Source organism: Hyperolius riggenbachi, chromosome 5, assembly GCF_040937935.1.
Source record: "Hyperolius riggenbachi isolate aHypRig1 chromosome 5, aHypRig1.pri, whole genome shotgun sequence".
In the NCBI taxonomy this organism is placed as follows: domain Eukaryota; kingdom Metazoa; phylum Chordata; class Amphibia; order Anura; family Hyperoliidae; genus Hyperolius; species Hyperolius riggenbachi.
In genome coordinates, this window is record NC_090650.1 from 333,380,981 (window position 1) to 333,408,511 (window position 27,531).

At 43.5% G+C, this 27,531-nt stretch overlaps 1 protein-coding gene across 2 annotated transcripts in view; it reads left to right on the forward strand.

The window, feature by feature from the left end:
- DTNA (dystrobrevin alpha) overlaps nt 1-27,531 on the forward strand; it is a 348,338-nt gene that overhangs the window by 63,427 nt on the left and 257,380 nt on the right. The window contains exon 2 of one of the 2 annotated variants that reach the window (XM_068237333.1): nt 445-524. The gene's annotated coding sequence lies outside the window, so the exon portion shown is untranslated. The remainder of the gene's footprint in view (nt 1-444; nt 525-27,531) is intronic. The other variant, XM_068237332.1, reaches the window with a different exon arrangement.

The following is a 27,531-nucleotide window of genomic DNA, read 5'->3' on the forward strand; positions in this document are numbered from 1 at the left end:
AAAGCTTGGTACAAACGCTCCCATTCACTTGAATGGGAGCGTTTAACGCCAAGCCCCGAACACTGGCAGTAAACGCTGCACAAACGTCCGTCTGAACCAGCCCTAAGGGCTCCTTTTGTTAGTTTTCTTGCATGAGTTGTCTTGACAGTTTAGCATTGCTGTCATTTGTTTTTCTACATGTGAAAAACGCATTCAAGTGTTAACTAGCCCATTGCTTAACATTGGTTGCAAATTTCCTGTGCAGAAAATGCACAGAAAAACTGATGAGTGGAGACAGGCCCTAATGCTAGGTACACACGATACAATTTTCTGGCAGATTTACCTGCCAGATCGTTTTTTTTTTTTTCCAACATGTCCGATCTGAATTTGATCGATTCACTGATTAACTGGGGGCTCTGGTAATGATGGTGACATTGAGATTTCCTTTGTTTCTACTCTTTGCAGGGAATCGGAAGTGTTAAGGAAGATTGCTTAGAAGGTGTGGCCTGTGGTGGATGCTGGTCCCCAGCTATCCCTGGTAAGTGGTAAGCAACTACATTTCTTCTACCAAAAAAAAAAAAAAAAAAAAAGTTAAAGACTTATTTGTAAAAGCAGATGTGGAAAGAGCTGAACAGGTGACTGGAGACTTCTGGGATTGTTTGTCAATGGCTCTAATGCACATAGCAAGCAGCTTGGAATTGGGACAGTAAGTATTTTAAGGAAATGTATTTGATTGGCCTTATTCCAAGTTGCATACAATTTGCATGTGAGCCCGCGTTATTAGTAGGTAGTAGCAGTAGCAGCAGCAGCAGCAGCAGCAGCAGCTCATTAAACCTGACCTGAGGCAAAGCTACCTAAGGTAATCAGAGGCACACTGGATCCTCTTTTAAAAATATTTTTGTAAGCATTGGTCGGAAATGATTTGATTTATATAAATGCAACACCTGGGTAAGGATGCAAAATCATTCACCTCAAATTATTCCCGACCAATGCTTACATGCATTATTACTTTGCCCGTTAAGCCACATGGGTCATTTACCTTGTTAATAACCCATCAGGACTGGCCTATGTAGGCCAGACATAAAGGAAAGTTTGTCAGTCTCAACAATCACATAAGTGATAATTGATGGTCATCCTACTCTCAGGTCAGGTCGAGGAAGATTTTCTAGAGTGAAGGTAGGACCCATTAACTGCTGGACCCCATAGCAGCTGCTATGGCTATACCTACACCCTGGTATCGAATGGGCAAAACTGGCAAATGACAGGTGTGCCAAGCTTGAGGCATCATAGTCAAAAAGACTTGAGGCTGTAATTGCTGCCAAAGGTGCATCGACAAAGTATTGAGCAAAGGCATGAATACTTATAAACCTATAAACCGGTTATTTTTGTCATTATGGAGTGTTGTGTGCAGAATTTTGAGGGAAAAAATGAATTTAATCCATTTTGGAATAAAGCTGGAATATAACAAAATGTGGAAAAAGTGATGCACTGTGAATACTTTCTGGATGCACTGTAAAGCCCAGTCTTCTGTTTTATTGATGCATTTGTTAAACTGTAATCTGTTGTCATTGGAACAGAAAAATGTAATAACTCCTTGGATGAAGTAATACAGCCTACATGAAAGGTCAGGGGTCTGACTGCTTGGCCTGCTTTAGTCACGCCTTTGTTGAATGAGGCACTGTTATGGTTCAAAGTCTAGTAGGGAGCTGTGGCATAAGATGTCTGCCCTCGCCCGGGCTTTGCCACCTCACTCTGCATATTAGCCAGTGTGGTTCAGTTGACTTAAAAATTAGCTTAACTTACCTACAGCTTCTTCCAGCCCGTAAGTCACCTGTGTCCCTTGACACAGCTAAGTCTTCTTCCAGGTCCCACTGGCAGCCTCTGAAGTATTGCTGACCCCCAATGGAGAGTGCGCCCGCATCATTGGGCACAGGCGCAGTATGCTCCCGGTGACGTGGATGTGCTTTCTGGCAGCGCATGCACAGAAGACGCTGACCCATTGGGGGTCGGCGATACTTCAGTGGCTGCCAGCGGGACCTGGGAGAAAACGAGAGCTGCCTCAAGGGACACACGTTGCTTCTGGAAGAAGCCTTTGGTGGCATATAAATCTTAGAATGCAAAAATCACTATATTAAAGAATGCGTAAAAAAGCCCCTATATTTTTTTTTAGCAACTGTATTCAAACCCAATATCCTTGTTTCATCTTTTCTATCCACATAAAGGTCTAGTTGCTTCAGCAGAAAGTTCCAATGACTGTACAACTCTTGTGCGTTTTCAAACATTTTCTTTGTAGCCATGAAGAGGATGGTTGCTGGATGTTATGTATTAGTCAGTTTCAGGCATCCAAGTTATGCATCTGCAAAACTAGCTGAGTGCAGTATTTATCTGGTGAGATCTTCTACACCTCTTTTACACTGGACAGGTGTTTCTGGCTGCTGAGTGGCAAGGAGCCTGTGCCATTGCATGTATTGTGGCATGGTGTGTACGCCCAAAACTGTTAGTAAACATATCAAGTTAGTAAACCACTGAAACTTTCATAGAAGCCTGGTCTTTAATAAAAAAACAATAATAATTAATAGCTTAATGCCACTACCACAGTTATAGGCGCTTAAACATTTTGAACCTAATGTTCAGTTCACAGTTAATAGTTACATAGTTACATATTTAGGTTGAAAAAAGACATACGTCCATCGAGTTCAACCAGAGAGCAAATATGCTTTCACCATCCATGGAATAGAAGTCCCACGGAGAATATATTCAGATATGTCTGTTGCATTGGACATGTCATAAGAGAATGGTTATAACTTGTCTGACTTCTGTTCACTGTCCGGAAAAGTCGTGAAGATTGTGACTTTATGTTCTGTTACTACACTGGACAGAACTGACATATCGAGCACAGGTTTTTAACAGAATCCCATATTTGGCCTAGGACAGTGATCTGCAAACTCGGCTCTCCAGCTGTTAAGGAACTACAAGTCCCACAATGCATTTGCCTTTATGAATCATGACTGTTGCTGTCAGACTCCTGCAATGCATTGTGGGACTTGTAGTTTCATAACAGCTGGAGAGCCAAGTTTGCAGATCACTGGCCTAGGAACGGTCTATTTGTCTGTCATCCATTGTGCTCCATTGCGTGGATCAGAACGTTTATAGGCTGAAGTATGAACCAAGCCTCATCGCTCACACACTGCCTTGTAGGCCTTTGGATTAACTACTTGCCGACTGCTCCACCCCAATTGCCGTGAGCAGTGCGGCAACCCCAGGACCTCTCCACGCCGATTGGTGTGAATGGCTGTCTATGGGGCTAGCAGGAGATTGCGCGCAGGCAGAGCTCCGCCCTGCCCCGCTCTTAATCTCCGAGCATCAATAGCCGCTCGGGAGACTGTTGACGGTGAAACCGCCGTCTAATTACTTTATACAGCGCTGCGATCTGCAGCAGCACTGTACTGGGGACAGCCGTGTGACACGGCTGTCCCCCTGGCAGGCAAAATAGTGATCGGCTGTCATAGGCTAAAGCCTATGACAGCTGATCACGCTGATTGGCTGGCTGGGGGAGGGAGGGATATAAGACAAATTAAAAAAAAAAAAGTAAACTTTATTAAAAATTTAATTAAATAAATAGTTACAAAAAAACAAACACCTGGGGGGCGATCAGACCTCATCAACAGAGAGCTCTGTTGGTGGGGAGAAAAAGGGGGGGGGGAATCACTCGTGTGCTGAGTTGTTCGGCCCTGCAGCTTGGCCTTAAAGAGACCCCGTAACAAAAATTGCATCCTGTTTTTTATCATCCTACAAGCTCCAAAAGCTATTCTAATGTGTTCTGGCTTACTGCAGCACGTTCTACTATCACCATCTCTGTAATAAATCAACTTATCTCTCTCTTGTCAGACTTGTCAGCCTGTGTCTGGAAGGCTGCCAAGTTCTTCAGTGTTGTGGTTCTGTGATGCATCTCCCCCCTCCAGGCCCCTCTCTGCACACTGCCTGTGTATTATTTAGATTAGGACAGCTTCTCTCTTCTCTCTTATCTTTTACAAGCTGGATAAATCCTCCTCTGAGCTGGCTGGGCTTTCACATACTGAGGAATTACATACAGGCAGAGCTGTCTGCACTCTGCAGGAAGAAACAGCCTGACACTTCAGTGGAAGATAGCTGCAGGGGGAAAGAAACACACAAATGATCTCTTGAGATTCAAAAGGAAGGGTGTATACAGCCTGCTTGTGTATGAATGTATTTTCTATGTGTGGACATACTGTACATCAACCTACTTCCTGTTTTGGTGGCCATTTTGTTTGTTTATAAACAAACTTTTTAAAACTGTTTTTAACCACTTTTAATGCGGCGAGGAGCGGCGAAATTGTGACAGAGGGTAATAGGAGATGTCCCCTAACGCACTGGTATGTTTACTTTTGTGCGATTTTAACAATACAGATTCTCTTTAAAGCTGCTGTGGCCATTTTAGTAATAAATGTCCTGGTCACTAGGGGGGGGGGGGTTAACACTACAGTCCTCAGGTGGTTAAAGGAGACAGACAGGGTATCCAGTCATTCAGATTAACATAGAAATGTCATACAAGTAGTGTAGGGCTTGAATCCAGCACTATAGTGCTTCAAAAAACAATGGTGCTAATAAAGATGCCTCCATTTTTATTTTTTTTATTTTTTTCATTACACTAGGGAAATATTCCTGGCTTTCGGCACTGACAATCCACTGATATATTTAAAGGGGCAGTTTAGTGAAAATTATTATTTTCCATTAATCACATATCAGTTATTTAATAAGGAGAGCATACGTTTCTCCATAGACCTTGTGTTAAAAAAAAATAAATTAGATAATATCAATATTTCTGCTTTTTAAGACAGCTGAGCTGCATCATTAGCATACTAAGCGACGGACTTCACTGATAGTAGCAAACATTTTAGCTGATTTATAATGGCTGGCTCACTCACTACAGAGAGCCCTGCTGTTCTCACATGTAACTAGCTAAGTAAATAGATAAAACAGGCTACTAATTAGTTGCTTACTTAGCACCCTGTTTATCTATTTACTTAGCTAGTTACATGTGAGAACAGCACAGCTCTCTGTAGTGAGTGAGCCAGCCGTTATAAATCAGCTGGAATGTCTGCTACTATCAGTAAAGTCCGTTGCTTAGTATGCTAATGATGCAGCTCAGCTGTCTTAAAAAGCAGAAGTAGTGTTTTCTACTTTTTTAACACAAGGTCTATGGAGAAACGTATGCTCTCCTTATTAAATAACTGATATGTGATTAATGGAAAATAATAGTTTTCACTAAACTGCCCCTTTAACTTTTTCTTGAAGTGACTTTTAATAATCAGGACGCAAATATATGTGTCAGAATTGGAATTTAATAGGAAAAAAAAGTTTGGTCTTTTTGAGAAATGCCCTTTTGTTTTTATATAATTTGTTTCCCTGGCAGGTATTGCTTTATTTCTCTGCAATTCTGTTTAGTAAAAGGAAATCTTTATTTAGAGCGATGTGTAATGTTACAAATAATAGCCTGCAGGCAACATATTTCACTTTGGAATTAAAGCCAAGGGCTTTATACTGCTCCAGAAACCATGTCTCTCAGATGTGAGAGTCCCCTCCTCGTCTATCCTGCTCAGATATATTGCGCTGATCCCTTTCCCTATTTTATGTTCTTTCCTCTCTACTAGGCAGAGATGTGTTCACACCTAGACAGGCGGAGACAGATTAAACCATTTTATTCTAGGTATACATGGTACACAAGGCAGTCTTCACGCCATGCACAACAAATTAAACCATAGTTGTTCTGCTGTTTTTTTTTGTTAACGTTTTAAATATACAGGACCTATAAAAGCAATCAATTTAAAGTGAATAGTTTAGTATGTTGAAGCTTAAAAAGTGTTCTATATAATTTTTATCTGTGTCTGTCTACACATGGAGAAACTATGCATGATCACTTTCAAAGGTGTTTCTTGCTAGAAATTCTTCTGTGTTGCAAACAAACCTCCGTACAAGTCTCTAATGGTGCTATGCAAACAATATTCTTTTATAGAATTTATATTTTGCACAAAGTGCAGTCGTATGGCCATGTCTGGTCACCTCCTTCTGACACACATTACCAGGTAAGGTCCATCATCTTTGCAGCCTGGGACATGTCCTAAATAATCTATAAAGCACTTACCATTCACGTTCACTTAGGACTCAATGCTTGGAGTTTTTAGATGCAACTATGACAGTGTGGTGCAGTTAGTGTTGGGGCCAGAACTGATAGCTTTGTAAATGTTGATAAAAGCCCACAATAGCTCCAGATGTACTGTATCTGCTTGATGATGCCTTATCTGACTAGGCACAATAAGATGTTAAATCTCTACCACCAGTGGATGTCCCAAGATGACACAAATGCTGCAACTGTCCTGGATGCTGCTCTGCTGGGCTCCTTTGAAGCTTTAAAACAAATATTATATAGAGGGACCACTGCACCATATCCACTAACTAATAATATGAGAGTCGTTATAAAAGCTTGGGATTTAGTGCATAAGTGGACCCGACCTCCAGATAACAAATTCTCTCCCAACACCCCTATTTGGAACAACCCAAAATTATCACAATTCTTTACAATCCCAGATCCTATAATTTGGATATCAAAAGGAGTGTCACATTTGCAGCATATTGTCCAAGCTGGACAGCTAATACAATTTGATTCTCTAAAAGAGGCTTTTTCACTCCCTAATACACATTTTTTTCGCTTCCTGCAACTACGCCATGCCTTCAGAGCCCAGTTTGGTGGAGTCCCGCTTAGACTCGCAACATCTGAGATTGAGGATATCATACTAACTGAAAACCTCAGTAAACCCATGTCGACGATATATCAACATATAATTCTATTAACTGAACCCCGCCTTACTACCTATAAAAATGCATGGACAAATCTCATACCAAGTCTGGATGATGAGGAGTGGGAAGATGTGTGGATAAAACCCTTCCAATACTTAATTGCGACCAGAGATAGACTGATACAGTTTAAAATTTTACATAAAGCATACCTTATCCCCTCTAAATTGTCCAGATTTGATAGATTGAACCCGATAAATTGCAGGAGATGTAATGCTAGTGATGCAGATCTAGACCATATGGTGTGGAGTTGTCCTAACATTGCTTCTAAGTGGATAGATATCTGTGAATACGTTAAGAAGATTACCAAAACCAATATACCAGTTAATCCGTTATATTGTATTCTGGGGGACACCACCAGACTGGCTCCTACACACGCTCAAAGGTCACTAATAGGGTTGCTACTGTATTACTATAGGAAAGCAATTATTCTCAATTGGAAGAAGTCAGAAGCTCCTTCAATTCAATTCTGGAAGAAACTAATTAATGACTCACTGCATCTTTATAAAGCTGCGTATTTGGCTAGAGGGTGCCCACAAAAGTTTGATAAAGTCTGGAAACCTTGGACAAGTAATAAGGATACGTCCTAAGAGAATGAGGGTGGGTAACACGTTGCAAAGTCTGTAAATGCATGTTGACAGACAAAATATACTTTATATGTAATAGCTGCAATAGACTGCAAATGTTTTTACCTGATATAAACTAGGACGAGCAAAGGGGGGAGGGGAGGGGGGGTTAGGGGTGGGTCAGGATGGTACGCGGTGGTCATGAATGTAAGTCTGTAATGAGTTCTGTAGCTCACCTGCGTGTGGGCCCACCTTTTTTTTGGTGTGTGTGTTAAACGTGATGTTTTTGTCAAATTATTAAAATCAATAAAAAATTTACAAAAAAAAAAAATCTCTACCACCAACCCCACCAAGGATGCAGACCTCAATCTATAATTGTGTATTTGATTAACAGCAAGGAGACAAAATCACAGTAAACTTTAAAGCCTATCTTCATAGCCTACCCTTGCACTGTCATGCTTTTTCTGGCCAGGGCCCCATAGACTTCTGGCAGAGTACTGCAGTGTTATTGCTGCAGCCGGCTTTTGACAGTCCATCTAAATGAGTGTGCTGTAAATGTTATGGCCAAAGCCAGAAGTGTGGCCAGATCCCAAATTGGCCAACGAAGGGGAAGTGGCCAAGGTCAGATGTAAGAGATTACATCGTACCTTGGATGGTAAAGTGACGAAAAAAGCATTTTCTTCTGAATGTGCAACCTGCAGGCCTATGCCTAAGACTAACTTTCACCGCTTTAGTGCCTAACGCTAATCTCTGCTCTCTTCTGCCTTAGGCTATGGCCACACTTGCCAAAAATCGCAGGCGTTTTCTGCAACGCAAAATCGCACATGATGCTTCCCAATGCACAATCGCACTCTACTGGTAGCAATGTTTGGTTTTCCGCAGCAGGGAAAAAAGCCGACACTGTTGCTTTTTATTGTACAATGCATGGGATTCCCCTTTGCCAACAGTCAGCTGTTCTCAGATGGCTGCCGCCCAAGACCTTCCCTCTTCTGTGCCTACCACTAACCTCCCCCTCTACTCTGCCTAACCCTAACCTTCCTACCTCTCCAGATTCTGTCATATCCAAGAAAGTGACACCACACCAGGCAAATAGTGAAATGGCAGAAAAGCTATTCTGCACGTTAGTAGGCTATAGCTAAATTGGCCATCCTGAGAAATGCCAGTTCCACTTTGGCCGACTTCCGGCTTTGCCATAACAAAAGCACCAATCACTTCTTACCTTTAATTTTTTTTGGAATGGGCAAGCTTAGTTGTTACCGTCACTTACCACACCCTCCCATTCTCTGCAGTGGTAGAAACTTGTTTGTGGTAGTAGTGAAGCTAGAGAGACTGGATGCATTGTGGGAAGTGTTTAGACCTGCCACTCATTCGCCTCTCTATTCTTCTCTATGGAAGAAAGTTTGAAGCCTTAGGATGGGGAAGGTATCATAAAGCACAATTCTACACCTGATGCACGAAGGACTCCTACTTGGAGGGTGTTATTTAGTCCCCAACGTTGAGGATTTCCTTAGGCAAGTGGAATGGAAAGCTAGAATAAAATATTCCTAGAATTCGGCTATTAATTTCAGTAGCGGCTCTGGAAGATAAAGCTCTGCTTCATGCTGAGATGCTCTCCTGTGCCCAATTGATTGGGTCCTTGAAATGTACTGGAAGTTATTGATTTCTTGAGAAGCAAAAGATTTCAGGAAGATTCAGTTGCTATTATGTATTCTGTTTTAAATCGATGATTACAGACAATCGGTGTAGAGCAGCTTTTGCTCGTCCGGGCGGCTGGATCTGTGAACATGCACTTTTCCTACACGTTGTTGCAGGAGGCAATGGGTTACTCTCTCGATGTGTTTTTCTTCTGCAGTATTGCTGCTGTTATATTATCGGAATGGAATGTAATAGGTGACACAGACTTTGCATTGCACACATTGCAGATAAATTGGGAACTTTGGTAAAATGATGTGTAGGCATTTGTCATCTTTGCACATTCAGCGAGACTGCTGGAGAAGTAGCAGGAAAACATGTATTTTGGTATTCGCTTAAAGTATGACACACAAGCTTTGCAATTTGATTTTTATTTGGCAGGTTTTTTTGCACAATATCCTATTTTACTTAGCGCAACATCAAGCTAGTTATTATGATAAAAGCCTGTGTTCTTCCTCAGACCTTCCCCCTGGTCCCTCCCCTTTCCTGATACTGCAAGTGCCTGTCCTGTCACACCTGCTGATTGAAGCAGAGAGAAGTGAAGCCTGTGTTCTTCCTCAGACCCTCCCCTGGTCCCTCCCCTTTCCTGATACTGTAAGTGCCTGTCCTGTCACACCTGCTGACTGAGGCAGAGAGAAGTGAAGCCTGTGTTCTTCCTCAGACCCTCCCCTGGTCCCTCCCCTTTCCTGATACTGTAAGTGCCTGTCCTGTCACACCTGCTGATTAAGGCAGAGAAAAGTGAAGCCTGTGTTTTTCCTCAGACCCTCCCCTGGTCCATCCCCTTTTCTGATACTGTGTGCTTATCCTGTCACACCTGCTGACTGAGGCAGAGAGAAGTGAAGCCTGTGTTCTTCCTCAGACCCTCCCCCTGGTCCCTTTCCTGATACTGTAAGTGTCTGTCCTGTCACACCTGCTGACTGAGGCAAAGAGAAGTGAAGCCTGTGTTCTTCCTCAGACCCTCCCCTGGTCCCTCCCCTTTCCTGATACTGTAAGTGCCTGTCCTGTCACACCTGCTGATTAAGGCAGAGAGAAGTGAAGACTGTGTTCTTCCTCAGACCCTCCCCTGGTCCCTCCCCTTTCCTGATACTGTGTGCTTGTCCTGTCACACCTGCTGACTGGGGGAGAGAGAAGTAAAGCAGCAGTGGGGTTGTAAACTGCGAAGCAGAAAGCAAAATTAATTGCTTGAAGCAATATATAGATTTAATGGTTATAACTTGTAGATTTCCAGAGTCTGACACAATGTTTTTTTATGGTTAGTGTAAATGCAGATACAGTAGTTGTTTGAAGGGACTCTAATTCTTCTTTTCTAATTTATTATGGTGCTTCTGTCTTCTGCCTAGAATCACCCCTAGTGCATAAAGTGTGTATATGGAGGTCTAAAGGCCCATTTGTGTCCCTTATCCTCTGCATAAGCCTTTCTGATTGCTATTCACCCCAGTCATATTTAGGATGTGAGATACCTGTACATACCTCAGAGTTTTTACCTAAAATACTAATTTGTGCAACAAAAGTATAATGCCTATATGGGCCTGTGTGCGGGGGGCTTACCCCCATATTGGCACTGGGGTGAAATATATTTATTGCTGATTGATCCTGTGAACAGAAGTCATACTGCTGTGTTTTTAAAGGAAAAGCCCAAATCCCCCCCTCCCCCGATCTATAATGTAATTATAATACATTAGAGTTCACTTTACTCAACATCTTAATCAACTCTTATTTATAAGTGCTTAACCGCCAGTAGTGGTGTATATGCCATATATACAATTACTCCTGAAGCTCTCCACCATGGGATTAGTAAGAAGTAGCAGAAAGTTTGGAGCAGGGATTTTATTGGACAGGTAAGATAGGCAAGTGTGGCTGATGCTGGAGAGCAGAGGCAGAAGCAAGAGAAGCTGGCAGCATCAGCAACCCTGCTGTATACAGCATACAGAATGCATGGTCATTGTGAAAGGGGTTGTTAATCTGAGGGAGGGGAGGAGACGTCCAGGTCCACAGATTTCAACTGGGCAGCAAAATTGGTATTTAAGAATAATAACTTTTTTTAAATTAGTGGGCAATATGAGGTCGGTGTGGCCTGTGTATGGATTGTAAATACTGTGGGCCCTTTTCACACTGGCTGCATTGCATTGGTTTTTGAAAAGGCTGGTGATTTTTCAAAACGAAAGTACAGTAAAGTTACAATGGGAATCGTAAGAATGCATTCACACTAATGCATTTCCGATTTTCTAAAAGGCAATCGCAGTTCTGCTGCAGGGAAAATTGCAAACTGTGAAATGCAAAACGTGTTTGTGTTTTGCGATTTTTGGTGTGAAAGATACCTAAGCCTTTTTAACTACCAGGTTCCCCAGCTTAGGCGACTTCATAGTGGTGAGGCAGGTAAAAAGGGTGCAGCACTGTGCACAAGATTTAGTGCCACCATAGGCCGTAATATGAATTACGGCTGTAGCAGCGCATGCAGAGTAATTGGAACCAGCAATAGCCAGAGCACAAATTACACTATAAACAGCGTAATTCAGACACCAGCTATAGCTGGAGCTTGAATTGCATCTTCCCCTACTGAATTAGGTTATTAGTGGGGGAATAGTTTTGTAAATAGCTGGAAAATTTGTGTGGTTAGGGTGAGACTTTTTGTTGGGCTTCACCCAGCGCCCAAATTTCCTGGCGTCTTGATCACATGGATGCCACAGTGGGCACTTTGTAATGGGGCTTAGCACACAGCAATGCTCCGCCTATGTGACGTTCACAGTACGGTGGCTGTGTTGCAGTATAGCGGAGTGCGGCAGTAAGTTACCGTAAAATGTGCGTGTAAACAGTAACCGTGAAGCATACTTTTCATTAACTGTATGCTTTAGTGTATGCTATGCGATACGTCCGTAGTGTGAAGTACGACTGTGAACCAAGCCCAACTTACAACTCTAATGGGTTAAAAAGCACGGTAACAAATTTACCTAAATCCGCAGTGACATCTCAGACATTGTTTTCTGAAGTGTCACGCCATGTAAGAAAATGGAATTAGTTGTAAAAGAAAATGGCAAATTCAGAGCAGCTAAACCTTCCTAGAATTCATTTGACATTAGAGCATATTTCATAGATTCTGTGTCTGAGCCTTTATATAAAGTACTGTCGGCTTACACAGTGGCTTTATGGCTGAGCTCGGCGTACATTTCAGCTAGAAATTGTCTTCTGTAAATAGTTCACATTGATTTTTTTTCCCTTTCTCTCTATAAATGTTACAGCTGTTGGAGAATGTCACAGTGAAAAAATGCTGGCCTCTGGTATTGATGTGTGGCTGGAGGGATGATGATCATTCATTTTACACCTTGTACCATTTCAAAGATTAATATTTTGGAAGGCTTTTTTTTTCCTTTAGAAGGCTATAGAGGGGAAGGCTTATTTCAAAATTAAGCAGTTGCTCAAATAATCAATGTCCATTTCAGTCATAATGCAGCACTGGCATGATGTACAGAAATGTGCGATTATGCAGTGGTGGAAAAATGTATTGGCGATATTCTTGCTTTTTCCCATTGTTGCATATTTGTCACCGTAAATGGATGCTAACCATCAAACTAGTGTCTGATGATAATAAATAGCTCAATGTAATGCAAAGTCAATGTAGTAATAATATTAAAATCTCTCCATTTTACAGTAAAATGCTTAATTCCTGAAAAATTAGTTTTCTCCTCTGCACACACACATTTGCTATATTCTTAAAAGTTGAATTGTACATAAAGGAGCAAGTTGAATGCAACAAATCAACCAATAAAATTGAGCATGCATTTTAAATTCCAGAACTAGATCCTGAGATTTCCAAGTATACACTAAGCTTTATTTTGATCTTTAAATGACACTCTGGCCCCTATTTAATTAATTTTTTCTCCAGAGTTTTCTCCCTGAAGATATTTTCACATCCAATCAATAAAATTAATTTTAAAGAGAATCTGTATTGTTAAAATCGCACAAAAGTAAACATACCAGTGCGTTAGGGGACATCTCCTATTACCCTCTGTCACAATTTCACCGCTCCCCGCCGCATTAAAAGTAGTCAAAAACTGTTTTAAAAAGTTTGTTTATAAACAAACAAAATGGCCACCAAAACAAGAAGTAGGTTGATGTACAGTATGTCCACACATAGAAAATACATTCATACACAAGCAGGCTGTATACAGCCTTACTTCTGAATCTCAAGAGATCACTTGTGTGTGTTTACCTTCTGTCCCCAGCTTCTCTCATGCACTGAACATTACAGGCTTCCTGCAGACAGCTCTGCCTATGTTGTTAATTCCTTAGTATGTGACAGACCAGCTCCTTTCACAGCCTCCAGAGGAGGATTTTTATCCAGCTCTCTTCTATCACTGATAAGATAGCAGAGAAGCTGCTGGCTTATGTAAATAAAACACACACTGGAGTGTGCATAGAGGAACAGTTCAACACTGAAGAACTTGGCAGCCTTCCAGACACAGGCCGACAAGTCTGACAGGGGAAAGATACATTGATTTATTACAGAGATGGTTATAGTAGAAAGAGCTGCAGCAAGCCAGATCACATTAGAATAGGTTTAGGAACTTGTAGGATGGTAGAAAAAACGTTGTAATTTTTGTTACAGAGTCACTTTAAAGTATACCAGAGCCCAAAACATGAGAAACAGTGGGAGCAGGCATGTATGGTGAGCTGTCCTGATTCCCACCGCTCCCCCCCCCCCCCCCCCCCGTTCTCCTTTGCCCCCTACTTTCATACCTAAAGCCTCTCCGGCAGCTTTTTCAGGGTTGCCAGAGTTAGGGCATCACTGCACCTGCGCTGGCCTGGCCATCCTACAGAGCGAGACTGCGGCTGGGAGCGATCTGCGCATGACGTAATCGAGACGTGTAGGTGCAGTGCTGCCCTACTCCGGCGACTTGGTATCCTTTAAGACACAAGCAAGTAAGAAAATACTCAAAATAAGGTTGAGATTTCATGGTTAGCTACTTTTTGGTACATTTTCAATTGCAAAGTGCTGAAAGGTAACTTTGTAGAGAAGATACAAAATTGTTTTTTGGGAGAAAACTCAATAGCAAAATTCCTATTCTTTGTATCAAATTGCTGCTTGTATTCTGAAATGGGGGTCATACTTTTTATTTCACCTCCTTCGCTTTAGTCCTGTCCGTATTCATTATTTCCTTTAGGCAATATGTATTTAGCTACTGGGCCTGACCAAACATCACTTGGGTGCAGGTCGTTGCACTGGCATGCATATAGGGGGCACCAGTTCTCCACTTGGAGAAGGTGGAGAGTGCTGCAAGGGCTGCTGTAACTATGGTCACATTAGAAATGGTTTTATATTGCATCAAGCTTGTTGCGCAATAAAGCAGGCGTACTCTCCAGAAACACAGCATTAAAGGGAACCTAAAGTGAGAGGGATATGGATGTTTCCTTTTAAACAATACCAGTTGCCTAGTAGTCCTGCTGATCTCTTTGCTGCAATAGTGGCTGAATCACACACCTGAAACAAGCATGCAGCTAATCCAGTCTGACTTCAGTCAGAGCACCTGATCTGCATGCTTAACCACTTAAGCCCAAAGGGATGTTTATTTGATACTTATCCGTTAGCCGGGCGCATCCGGCAGGTGGCGCTAATTCCATTCATACTTCATTCATTTATTCATTCATTCAAAAGTGTTAATGTAAGCGATTTGTATCTTGTTTGAAGTGGCCGTCTCGCTGCGTAACAGATGAAGCCGCCGGCGGGGACATGGCAGCCGGCGGGGACATGCGTATCCCCCCAGAGTCGTTCATTGCGACAGGGAATCCTGCTTGTTTTCTTGCGACAAACGACTCTGGGGGGACACGCATGTCCCCGCCGGCTGCCATGTCCCCGCCGGCGGCTTCATCTGTTACACAGCGAGATGGCCACTTCAAACAAAATACAATCGCTTACATTAACGCTTTTGTTACGTGAAGTGTTAATGTAAATAGCGCCACCTCTATGAATTAATGAAGTATGAATGGAATTAGCGCCACCTGCTGGATGCGCCCAGGTAACGGATAAGTACAGTTTATTTTTTGCATCTGAGCAACTTGCTCCTCCCATTCATTTGCCAATAACTTTATCACTACTCATCACAATGAATTGATCTATATCTTGTTTTTTCCGCCACCAATTAGGCTTTCTTTGGGTGATACATTTTGCTGAGAATTAATTTATTATAAATACATATTAACAGGAATATTAAGAAAGAAATGGAAAAAAATCATTATTTCTCAGCTTTTGGCCATTATAGTTTGAAATTAATACATGCTACCATATTTAAAACCCATGTATTTTATTTGCCCATTTGTCCCGCTTATTACACCATTTAAATTATGTCCCTATCACAATGTATGGCGCCAATATTTTATTTGGATATAAAGGTGCATTTTTTAAATTTGCGTCCATCACTATTTACAAGCCCATAATTAAAAAAAAAATATTAATATACTCCTTTGACATGCATATTTAAAAAGTACAGACCCTTGGGTAACGATTTATGGGTTGTTGTTTTTTTTATTATTTTAATTTTTTATTAAAAATTATTTGGGTATTTTTTGATGTGGGAGGTAAACAGCTAATTTTAAATGTAAAAAAAAAATTATTCATTTAATAAAAAGTGGGTGTGGGTGTAGTTTTACTATTTGGCCACAAGATGGCCACAGTCAAAAACTCCTGGGGGCGATCGATCTCGCTCCCAGGAACAAGAATGGAGACGGGGAACTTTTTGAACTCAGAAAAACCGCAGTATCTGATGAGACGCTGTCGGCTTTTCTGCGGGGGGCTTCGATCAATGAAAGGGATCTATAATCCCTTTCATTGATCGCTGGGCTAATGGCCGGTGGCGGGAGCGTGCACAGCCCAACTGGACGAGAATGTTCGTCCAGTTGGGCTTAAAGGGAAGGTCCAAGCAAAAAAAAAAATGAGTTTCACTTACCTGGGGCTTCTACCAGCCCCATGTAGCCATCCTGTGCCCTTGTAGTCACGCACTGCTGCTCCAGTCCCTCGCTGGCAGCTTTCTGACCTCGGAGGTCAGGGCCGCATTGCATACATTTTTACGCATTCCAGCTAGTGCAGGAACAAAAATGTATGCGTTGCACCACTAACGCGTAAAAATGTATATGTTAATGTTCCTGCACTAGCGAGAATGCGTAAAAATGTACGCAATGCGACCCTGACCTCCGAGGTCAGAAAGCTGCCAGCGGGGGACTGGAGCAGCAGTGAGTGACTATGAGGGCACAGGATGGCTAAATGGGGCTGGTAGAAGCCCCAGGTAAGTGAAACTCATTTTTTTTTTTGCTTGGACCTTCCCTTTAAGTGGTTAATCTGGGGCTGTGGCTGAAAGTATTAGAGACACAGGAGAGTCAGGCAACTGGTATTATTTTAAAAGGAAAAATGCATGTCCTTCTCAGTTTAGGTTCCCTTTAAGGGCTTGTTTCCACTGTTGCGACGCGATTTCGGCCGCATTCCGACGCTTGTAAAAACGCATGCGGATGCGTTTCCACATGCGTTTTTACCCGCGATTTCGCATGCGATTTCGCATGGCAGGGTGCCATGCGAAATTAACCATGACACTGCCAGGGCTAAATAAAATTGAAAAAGGTGCGAAATCGCACGCGAAATCGCGGGTAAAAACGCATGTAACAAACGCATGCGTTTTTACTATTAAATACATTAGCGGCGATTCGCACGGATTCCCGACGCAGGCGAAATCGTTGGCTCTTTTGTGCGTTTTTTTCACGCTGAAAAAAACGCACCTCAACAACGCTACAGTGGAAACAGGCCCATCCACTTGCATCACATGTGCGGATCTGCATGCGTTGGACGCATGCAGATTCGCGATAGTGGGAACGAGCCCTCAGTTGTTTTCATTTTTTTTTTTTTTTAATCGACTTATAGGCTCTATAAAACTGACCAATCCATGATGTGATGTTTCACAAATGCTACAAAATAACCTATTACACAGAAATACACATACTGTACATGCAAAATGCGCGTCATGGAAATTTGGGAAAACTTTATGGTAGAATATCGGTAAATTTACTGCTATTCTACTATTTCAGTGCACATGACAATAGTAAAATATCACCTAATAATAATCCAAACATTTGTATAGCGCTTTTCTCCTTTCGGATTCAAAGCGCTCAAGAGCTGCAGCCACTGGAACGTGCTCAAGAGGCCACCTTGCAGTGTTAGGGAGTCTTGCCTTTGAACTCCTTACTGAATAGGTACTGACACTAGCCAGGATTCAAACCCTGGTCTCCCTTGTCAAAGGCGGTGCCCTTAACCAGTACACTATCTGTCACTACTGACAGTAATAAAATACAGATATTTTATTACACTTAAAGGACAACTGAAGCGAGCGGTATATGGAGGCTGCCATATTTATTTCCTTTTGAGTAATACCAGTCGCCTGGCTATCCTGCTGAACCTCTGCCTCTATTACTTTTAGCGGTAAATCCTGAACAAGAATATGGTATTGATGGTTATGTCAATACAAAACATACTGTGAACAGTATTGACATGCATACATGTCAATACTCTCCTGCACTGTATACTAGACCCTTGTTTGACACATTATGGCAAGTTACAGGAAAAAAAGTTATGAAAATTATTTTTTTGCACATAAATCCTGGGAAAATGTAATGCCAGGAAGGTTAAGAGTAAATAAATCTGGCAGTCTCTACCTACCTCTCGCTACAGTTGTCCTTTAATGCTCCCAATACTGATGCCTAACCTTAATCAAACTGTAGAAAAAGCATTCTGGCACCATCCATTTTACAGATACAACTTTAATTTATTGTTCTTGGGTATAATCACAGATCATTTATACAGTGATTAATAGCACAGACTAACCAGCAAGCTCATGGTGAACCAGAACTCATTGGAGTGTGTGAGGGGCTACAATGGTCCTAAAAGCCCCCTTACTAAAAGGCTATGGAAAACAAAAGTTTGCTTTCTTAAAACAGAAAGAATTTGCGATAATTCAGGTTGGAGTGAGTCAGTGCATCATGGCTCTGTACAAATGAACAAGCTGACACATCATTGCATTCCAGCGGTTCTGGAGGTGTGTTTAGCTTCTAAGGGCAACAAGGTTAATTTGCATATATTCAGCAGTGATGCACTGGGAGACATCTCGGAGCTCACTCCAACCTGAATCACTAATAAATGGCACAGATGTAATAAAGTCCCATGTATAGATACTTGTAACACAGCAAAACATGTGTTCCTTTCTCAAGCACAAATCACTGTATCTGCCTAGGATTTCAGCCTTATATACAGTTTATGAACTACTGTGGTAAAATTGGCCAATCACTGACCAATCTACATTGTGTGCACCCTAAGGGCTTGTTCACACTATGAACATTTTTTATTTTTTTTTATTTTTTAAGCGCTGGTGATTTTTGAAATCGCTCCAAAAGCGCTTGTGCAAGGATTTCCTAGGAGAGTGTTCATACTTGAGCTTTCTATTGAATCGCAAACTCAGCTCGTGTACCATTTTATGAGCTTTTTTGTTCAATAGAAAGTATAGGGAAATCACAAAGCGATTTGAAAAAGCGATTTGAATAGTGATTTCCCGAGCACTTTTATGAATAAATGCATTGTATTCATTCATTTCCAGATTAGAGTACACTTCCTGACTGAAGTTCGGAAGTGTAAAAAATCATCGCTCCACAAAAGTGCTTAGAAAAGCGCTTTTCTAACCGCAAAGCAAAATAAATAACCAAATCGCTCAGCGATAGCGCTGGCGATTTGTAATGTGAACAAGGCCTCAAGCCTAGTACACACTTTCAATTATGAATTAACAGAATTCTCAATACTATGAGCAGGTTGTCTAGTCATATCATCATAGTACACAGGTAAAATTGGTCAGTGATTGGCCAATCATAATTGAAAGTGTGTACCAGGCCTTAGGGTCTCCACTATCATCATGTGGAGTCCTGACAGGCAGCTATGTCCTTCAAAAGCCATGTGCACATATGAATAACATACTACTGCCTGCTGTTACTGCACCAGGGGAGAGTGCTAAACAAACACATCGCTAGCCTAGTGGACATCTCACATCACTAAAAATCCCACATGACAAACCTTTAGGCAATAGCAGTAGCCTTTTGTCCATAGACTTTCATTCTTTGCTGTGACTGTTCTTCATGCTCGCTATGCCAGAGTTGTGTGCTTAAGCTTAGCCCTCCATATTTGCTGTGCTCTGTAGTGTTAGGCACATTTAAAGAGATTCTCTTTATTTTTTATTTTTAGTACAAATCGTAGCGTAATAGCATGCATAGAGCTTGTTTTGCGAATACAAATAAATGTTTGCAAAATGTTGTAGTGATTTACAAGTTGAATAAAGCCTTTTGAGCACTTCTCACATACCTTGGAAAGTCTGACCTGGTGTGAAAGGACTGTCAAGGATTCACTATCATTCAACAATTCTAAACTTTCTGCCTTCGCTGATGGATAACACAGGTCAGTATCTGCTACTGTTTTACCTTAACTAAAATTTCCTATGTGACTGTTTGAATTTGTCATACTTTTTCATTCACTCTAAATACAAAGGAACACAACTCTCTACATCAGTGATGTTGAACTCCAGTCCTTGAAGGCACAGCTCAAACTGATGAGACTTAAAGGGAACCTTAGGTCAGAACAAAAAAGCCAGTCTTAACTGGGGCTTCTTCCAGCCCTCTGCAGTCTCCCTGTGCCTGCGCTGGTACTCTAGGTACCTCTGGTCTCCCGCTGCGGCTTAGTTTCGATTTTTGCCAACGAAACATGTCGCCAGCCACAGCGCCTGTGTGTCCTTGTTCATGCTCCCATCGTTGGGAGCATCCTGCACTGGTGCAGTACGAGTAAATCTCTATTACCTGCGCAGGAAGCTCCAGGCAACGGGAGCGTGAATGAGGAAGTGGGCGGCCAGGGCCGCATAGGCGCTGTGGTCGGCACCAGGCAAAATCGAAACTGAGCCGCAGCAGGGGCCTAGAAGATCCTAGAGTACCGGTTCGGGCACATGGTGACTGCAGAGGGCGGCTAGAAGCCTCAGGTAAGTAAAACTTTTACTCTTAAGTTTCTGTTTAATCAGGAAAGGTGTGGTTCATCAGGTAGAACACATTTCTTTCTTTGTTAGTCCATCCTATACACTGGCATGGATTTGGTACTCAAGGACTGGAGTTCGACACCTGTGCTCTACATAAGGGAGCAAACCTTGAAGTAAGATGTATACCATTTCTTATGCTTTTTATTTTCAAGGAAGATTGCTGTAAATCTATCCTAGCTTTTGAGTGGAACATTTTCCCTAATACCCTATGTAACTTCAATGCTGTTATTTATCTGCTGGCTAATGAAGGCGTATAATAATGTCTGCTAACACCACCCACCTCTGTCACATAGTTTTTCTCTGCCAGCATGACAAACTTAGACTGCGACTCCTGTATCATAGGAACTATATTTAACATGGTTTCTGGGATTTGCATTTGCTTCTTCTGATCAACAACGGCCTGCTATATAGCAAAACAGTTGTGCTTCAGAAATAAAAGAAGAAAATAGAAAAAAAAAAACCCTCTGTCAGGAACCGGCCCGCGGCACGCCTGCGTATACGGTTCCCGACTGCGGGTTTGACCAGATTAAGCGGGGAACAGCCTTATTTAAGCTACAAACAAGGCTGGAACCCCTCAAAACACCTCTCACTGCCACCACTAGCGTTGCTAGACACTTCCACTCTGCTGTCGAGTCCTCAGCGTGCACTCCGCGTTTTCGTATTTGGGTCAGCTTTGCACTTAGGCCAAATACGGGAACGCCACGCACCCACACACACACACACAGTTGCAATCTTACACTGTTGTGAAGCAAAGACCCACTAACAGTCGTTCCGAACGATACTGTTAGCCACTCTGCTGTCGCTACTCGCACTGGCGTTGTTCGTACGTTGGGTCAGCTGCGCGCTTAGGCCAACGTATGACAAACGCCCCCACACACAATGCAATTACAATTTCATACGGTAGTGTTGCTCAAGCGTGCAATTAGGCATGAACTTATACACGGTTACACTTCAGTCTCTTCTAGGCTATGAGTGTTAGTTTAGTACGGCAGAAGTCAAACTTATTAAATAATAATTTAATATTCCAGAAAAAACATAGAACAGTGCAGAACTGAATATGTACAAAAAGATTACCAAAAACAAAGTAAAAATAGTTACAAGATAAAATGTACAAAGATAACACACAAAGCGATTTTGCTTACCAAAATAAACGGGAAATAAACGTACCAGCGTATCGATCTGGTGTTGTTGCGGGCGGTACGCACTTCTGGTCAGGAACCAGGTTAGTTCTAGCCGTGTGAGCTACCTCCAAGAACTACCAGTTGTGGCTATCCTAGCTGCGGTTTTATACTATGAAATACGCCTAGAGGCTGCAACTTCCTTGGGGAGGGGAGGACTAGTTTTTAATAACATCCTCAGACATAATTTAATTTCCCAGAGATCTGACATCCGCATGTGAACAGTGTCCTATAGCACACACACAACAAAAGACTTTGTTAACCTCCAATCTCCCCAGGTTACAGGTGACAATTGATTAAGGCTTTCACATTGCTGACAGTACTTCCTAGCTGATCAAAGATAAGGAGGTTGCACCTCCACCAATAATTCAATTTCCACAGGTAAAAAATGGTATCAAAAGGACTTCACCCATTTCTAATAGCCTGTCATGTACATTTCAGAGGTTCCTGTGTTAGTCTCCAGACACTGGTCCTCTGGCTTAGTGTATTGAGACAATGGGCCATCTCCTGAGTTCAAACAGCCAGGCAGATAATCCCATTAGCACTCTCAGAGGAACTGCATACAGACTCAAAGCACCTCAATATATTCCTGACACGCCCCCTCTTCCAGACGGCGCCGGCAGATGATTCTAACGAATCGTCCTGCCAAAGCCGACACTGACGGCCGGGCCTGGGGGGGTAACTCCTTAGCTCCAAGCTACAGGAATGGAAAAGTTGGTCAGGTTGCTGCAATGTGTCGTTGCCCTTGGCAACCTGACGTAACCAACCAGGGGAATGCGAGTCAGTGACAACCGTGAATTTGCGACCATAGAGACAGTGCTGCAGCTGGGGAAGGGTTCCAACCGTCGCTACACGCACTTCCTCTATAGTGGCAGGAGCTATCTCTCGGTCCCTTTGGGGAACGATTATCTGCCGGTCTGCCTCCTCCACTTCGGACAGCTCAGAGGGAATAACTCCCCAGGACCCTCTCAGCCCGCCCCTCCCAGCTGGTGACCTGCTGGCTAGCCCCCTGAGCTCTTCCAGGCTGCTGTCAAATCGAACAGCCCCAGAGAGCTCAGTGCTGCCTGTCACACATTCCAGGAAGGCTGCAGACGGAGAGGCTCCTGGGCCCTCCGGGCCAGGTTCCGGATTGGATGTGGCTGACCCAGCAACATTTGCCACTTCGGTGGACAGTCCCTGTGCTGTAGACCCACTAGCGCTGCGGGTTACCACTGCAGCTGAGGGAGCGTCCACATTAGACGTATCATAAACCACATCACCTTTGGTCTTAAAAACATCGGAAGGGTGAAGACCCGGCCTGGTGCCGTCTGCCCCTTCAGTGGGCAATCCATCTGCTGCAGCCCAGCGACCATTGCTGGTTACTCCTGCAGCCGACGGAGTGTCCACAGGACAAGCATCATTATGTAGCACAACACATATGATATCAACATTATCTGTCTTATACATATTGACATTTAGAACATCACATAAAACATCCACATTATCTGTATCATTACACACATTGCTACTCAGCACTTTACAAGTAGCCTCAACAGTTCCTGCATCGATCACCTCGATAGTCCGTGTGTCATGAATGACATCATCAGTTTCTGCATTCTCCATATCAACATGTCCCACTCCAGGCCTAGGCACTGGAGAATCACTAGGGCTGGCTCCTAGCACACAGTCCATAGCCCCTGGGGCCTCACCAGCACTCCCCACTTGCACTGCGTTATCAAATAGTACCTTGCAAGAGTCCTGAACTTCTGCTGGGGATGCAGGCTCCACGGGGGTTGGATTAGGCTCATACCGGGCTACTAACCGTCCCAGGTCAGTACCCAGCAAAACGTTGGTGGGCATTTTGTCAGTTACCCCAACTTCTTTCAGTCCACTGCCGGCCCCCCAATCCAGGTGGACCAAGGCGGTGGGTATGGCTGGGGTGACACCCCCAATTCCTCTGACAGCAATCATTTTCCCAGGTATGTACTGCTCTGGGTTCACAAGCTGGGGATGTATGAGAGTCACTTCTGCTCCAGTGTCTCTCAGCCCAGTGGCAACTGTACCCCCAACCGTGACAAGCTGCAGATTCTCTGCATAGCCAGTAGCATTCCTGGTAGCACACAAAGCCGTTGGGACTTCACTGGGGTTTGAGGCCTCACTGGATTTTGGGGCCTCCCTCTTCCTCTCTGGGCAAGTCGTGCTGATATGACCCACCCTGTCACATACAAAGCATTTCCGAGTGTCAGGTTGCTTGAATCCAGGAGACAGCGGTGCTTGCCTCCTCTGGGTGCTGGGTGAAACAGGTTTAGCAATCTGTTCTCCTCTCCAGCTCGGCGTAGTAGTCCTCCGGGACTCAGGTGCTCTATGGGCGGTGTAGGAATCGCCCATTTCCGCAGCCTCATCCACTGTCTTTGGTTCTCGATCCAGCACAAACAGCCGGACCTCAACAGGACAGGTGTGGAGGAACTGGTCTTTTATCATCAGTTCCTGCAGGGCATCTAAAGTTTCCACTGACAGTCCTTTTACCCACTGCTGGAAGGCAGTGCGCAGGTTGCAAGCATGATCCAGGTAGCTGTCATTAGGACCTCGCTGCACTGTCCTGAAACGTTTGCGATACACTTCTGGCGTGAGGTGGTATCGCGCTATAATGGCTTTCTTAATTGCCTCAAAGTCTGTTTCTTCCTCCTGGGGGAGACTCACAAACGCCTCCAGGGCCTTGCCTCTCAGCCCTGGTGTGAGGTATCTTGCCCACTGCTCACGGGGCACCCCATACTGCCGACAAGTCCTTTCAAACCCCTGTAGGAAAGTGTCTATGTCAGAGTCCTTGTCCATAGCGGGGAACTTATCCAGGGGGATTCTGTGGACTCGCTCACCTTCGCGTTCTGCGGGTCCAGCAGACCGGTTCTGCTGCTGAAGTTTAGCCAGCTCCAGCTGGTGTTGCCGTTCAGCTCTTCCCTCCTCTGCCCGGAGTCTGTCCCTCTCGGCCTGGAGTCGCTGGGCAGCTTGTTCCCTCTCTGCTTGTCGTATTTCCCTCTCTGCTTGCCGATGTTCCAGAATCAGCTTTAGGCGCAGTTCGGGCTCAGCCGAACCTAGTAGCTGTAGGTCGGCTTCCAGAGATGTCATCTCCGTGTTAGGTGGATCATCCAGGACATCGTCTCCACTCGCATCCTGTGGCGGGAGCGATTCCTCCTCTGGCGTGTCGTGAGCTGCATCTGCTGACGTTGAAGCACGGGCTCGTTCTGCCTCATCATGCTCCTCGAGCGCACGAACTAACTGCTCCTTAGTCTGGCCGCTCACCGTCTCGATGCCTTTGTGCTCACACAGGTTGAGTAGTATCTCTTTGTTTTGCCTTGCATAGCTGGATGCTTTCTGAGCCATCGTGTTGCACAAAATAAAAAGAAAAAAAAAAGGGGGGGAGGGAAAGCAAACACCAAGTGTGTATCTTTGAACAAAAAAAAAACCGTATATAGATTCTGCACTGAGTAGACTTCTGTAGGCTAGTTGCTTCTAGCAAGCTTCCAGCCTTTAGTACTCAGAATAGCGAGCTAAACTGCGTACTAATGTACTAAACGATCCCACCACTGCCACCAATTATGTCAGGAACCGGCCCGCGGCACGCCTGCGTATACGGTTCCCGACTGCGGGTTTGACCAGATTAAGCGGGGAACAGCCTTATTTAAGCTACAAACAAGGCTGGAACCCCTCAAAACACCTCTCACTGCCACCACTAGCGTTGCTAGACACTTCCACTCTGCTGTCGAGTCCTTAGCGTGCACTCCGCGTTTTCGTATTTGGGTCAGCTTTGCACTTAGGCCAAATACGGGAACGCCACGCACCCACACACACACACACAGTTGCAATCTTACACTGTTGTGAAGCAAAGACCCACTAACAGTCGTTCCGAACGATACTGTTAGCCACTCTGCTGTCGCTACTCGCACTGTCGTTGTTCGTACGTTGGGTCAGCTGCGCGCTTCGGCCAACGTATGACAAACGCCCCCACACACAATGCAATTACAATTTCATACGGTAGAGTTGCTCAAGCGTACAATTAGGCATGAACTTATACACGGTTACACTTCAGTCTCTTCTAGGCTATGAGTGTTAGTTTAGTACGGCAGAAGTCAAACTTATTAAATAATAATTTAATATTCCAGAAAAAACATAGAACAGTGCAGAACTGAGAATGTACAAAAAGATTACAAAAAACAAAGTAAAAATAGTTACAAGATAAAATGTACAAAGATAACACACAAAGCGATTTTGCTTACCAAAATAAACGGGAAATAAACGTACCAGCGTATCGATCTGGTGTTGTTGCGGGCGGTACGCACTTCTGGTCAGGAACCAGGTTAGTTCTAGCCGTGTGAGCTACCTCCAAGAACTACCAGTTGTGGCTATCCTAGCTGCGGTTTTATACTATGAAATACGCCTAGAGGCTGCAACTTCCTTGGGGAGGGGAGGACTAGTTTTTAATAACATCCTCAGACATAATTTAATTTCCCAGAGATCTGACATCCGCATGTGAACAGTGTCCTATAGCACACACACAACAAAAGACTTTGTTAACCTCCAATCTCCCCAGGTTACAGGTGACAATTGATTAAGGCTTTCACATTGCTGACAGTACTTCCTAGCTGATCAAAGATAAGGAGGTTGCACCTCCACCAATAATTCAATTTCCACAGGTAAAAAATGGTATCAAAAGGACTTCACCCATTTCTAATAGCCTGTCATGTACATTTCAGAGGTTCCTGTGTTAGTCTCCAGACACTGGTCCTCTGGCTTAGTGTATTGAGACAATGGGCCATCTCCTGAGTTCAAACAGCCAGGCAGATAATCCCATTAGCACTCTCAGAGGAACTGCATACAGACTCAAAGCACCTCAATATATTCCTGACACCCTCTATATAATTTAAACTAAAAAAGGGTTGTAGTATTTCAGATTCTCTCTCTCTCTCTCTCTCTCTCTCTCTCTCTCTCTCTCTCTCTCTCTCTCTCATATTTCTATCTATCTATCTACCTATCTATCTATCTATCTATCTATGTGTATGTATATATATATATATATATATATATATATATATATATATATATATATATATATATATATATATATATATATATATATATATATATATATATATATATATATTTTATATATATATATATATATATATATATTTTATATATATATATATATATATTTTATATATATATATATATATATATATGTTACGGCCATAACCCGAAGTTTGGCCACTTCTAGTTCTGGCCGGCCACTTCGGGTTCTGGCCGGCCAATGCGCAAAGTGGCCGCTGCGCTGCGGCCAATGTTAGAAATGGAATGATTCCTCTGACATTAATATATCTTCTGGCCGCAGCGCAGCGGCCAAACGTAGAACAACTTAGTTCATTTAATGCAATTCAGCCGGCGGCAATGTAACAATTCAAGCCGCTGGCTTTTTCTCTGCCTCTCTCTCCTCCTCTTATGGGCAGCGGGCGGGGGACACGCGTGTCCCCGAGTCGTTCGTCGCACCAGGAAAGCAGAGCGGGGAGGCTGCAGACATCGCTTCTGCCAGCACGCGCCCTGCAAGAACGGCAGGATTCCCCTGCCGCGACGAACGACTACGGGGGGGGGGGGGGGGCACTCGTGTCTCCGCCCGGCTGCCCATAGGAGAGAGGCGGGGGAGGGGGGGGGAAGGAGAGAGATAGAGGCAGAGAAAAAGCCGGCGGCTTGAATTGTTACATTGCCGCCGGCTGAATTGCATTAAATGAACTAAGTTGTTATACGTTTGGCCGCTGCGCTGCGGCCAGAAGATACATTAATGTCAGAGGAATCATTCCATTTCTAACATTGGCCACAGCGCAGCGGCCACTTCGCGCATTGGCCGGCCAGAACCCGAAGTGGCCGGCCAGAACTAGAAGTGGCCAGACTTCGGGTTCTGGCCGTAACATATATATATTTTGGAACAGTTATGTAATCTGTCAGGTGTAAGAACTTTGGTCAACACAGATATTCTAGGAGTGGGTAGATCCAACATGGTTTTCTTTAAATACTATATGTACGAGATAGACACTCACCTAAAAGATTATTAGGAACACCTGTTCAATTTCTCATTAATGCAATTATCTAATCAACCAATCGCATGGCAGTTGCTTCAATGCATTT